This window comes from Sinocyclocheilus grahami, unplaced genomic scaffold (assembly GCF_001515645.1).
Source record: "Sinocyclocheilus grahami isolate Dianchi unplaced genomic scaffold, SAMN03320097.WGS_v1.1 scaffold2654.1, whole genome shotgun sequence".
Classification (NCBI taxonomy): domain Eukaryota; kingdom Metazoa; phylum Chordata; class Actinopteri; order Cypriniformes; family Cyprinidae; genus Sinocyclocheilus; species Sinocyclocheilus grahami.
The window spans coordinates 31051-32412 of record NW_015507833.1 but is presented as its reverse complement, the minus strand read 5'-3'; positions in this window follow the sequence as shown (position 1 = coordinate 32412).

The window sequence follows — 1362 nt, the reverse complement described above, 5'->3', positions numbered from 1 at the left end:
ATGATATGAGTGGTCTGTTAGGTTTATATTCAGTGAGCATATCTGTTATGTATTTAGGTCCTAGACCACTGAGTGATTTATAAATGAGTAAAGGTACTTTAAAATCAATCCTAAATGTAACTGGAAGCCAGTGTAAGGACCTGAGGACTGGTGTGATATGCTCAGATTTTCTGGTTCTAGTCAGAATCCTGGCAGCAGCGTTCTGGATGAGCTGCAGCTGTCTAATGGTCTTCTTGGGAAGGCCGGTGAGGAGACCATTACAATAGTCCACCCTGCTGGTGATAAAGGCATGAACAAGTTTCTCCAAGTCTTGACTGGAAACAAAACATCTCATTCTTGCAATGTTTTTGAGATGATAGTATGCTGATTTAGTTACTGCTTTGACATGACTACTGAAACAACAAAAGGTGCTAATATACACTCACAATGTGATATAATACTACCAAAAAAATTATAACCCTAACCTTTAACTCCATAACGAAGTCCCAGATAGCCAGACAATGAAAATATAAATATAAATAAATATACAAATTATGTTTGTTTGGGATGCTGTGAGCTTGGAGACTGTAGTGTACACAGTAAGTTTGAAAAGGTTTAGCTTGAATGTTTAATATGAATAAACAGTGCTCATAAACGGCTGCGGAGGTAGTATTCTCAAGTGAAGCGAGTTGAGGCTTGGACCCGGAAACAGTTCTTCTTGTGTCACCACTTAACAAGCGGATACATGAAGATTTGAATGGCAATGAAAAGAACCTCATTGCCATTAAAGTGAAATTACTGAACCTAATCATTTATTTTATTTTATTTTTTATAAATGCTCATAAAAATAAAATAAATGTAATTAGACAGACTTAGAAGTTTTTGCATCTGAAATCTTCACATGCATTTCGTATAAATGAACTGCAGTTATATTGTATCTTTACATCATTATACTGCAAATCTCCAGTTGTACTTCATTTTCCTGCAGTTTTACTGCTGTTGAACTGTAATGAACTGCAGTTATATACTTCATTATACTGTACATCTCCAGTTGTACTTCATTTTCCTGCATTTTTACTGTTGTTGAATTTTAATGAACTGCAGTTATATACTTCATTATACTGTACATCTCCAGTTGTACTTCATTTTCCTGCATTTTTACTGTTGTTGAATTTTAATGAACTGCAGTTATATACTTCATTATACTGTACATCTCCAGTTGTACTTCATTTTCCTGCATTTTTACTGTTGTTGAATTTTAATGAACTGCAGTTATATACTTCATTATACTGCAAATCTCCAGTTGTACTTCATTGTCCTGCAGTTTTACTGCTGTTGAACTTTAATGAACTGCAGTTATATACTTCATTATACTGCAAATCT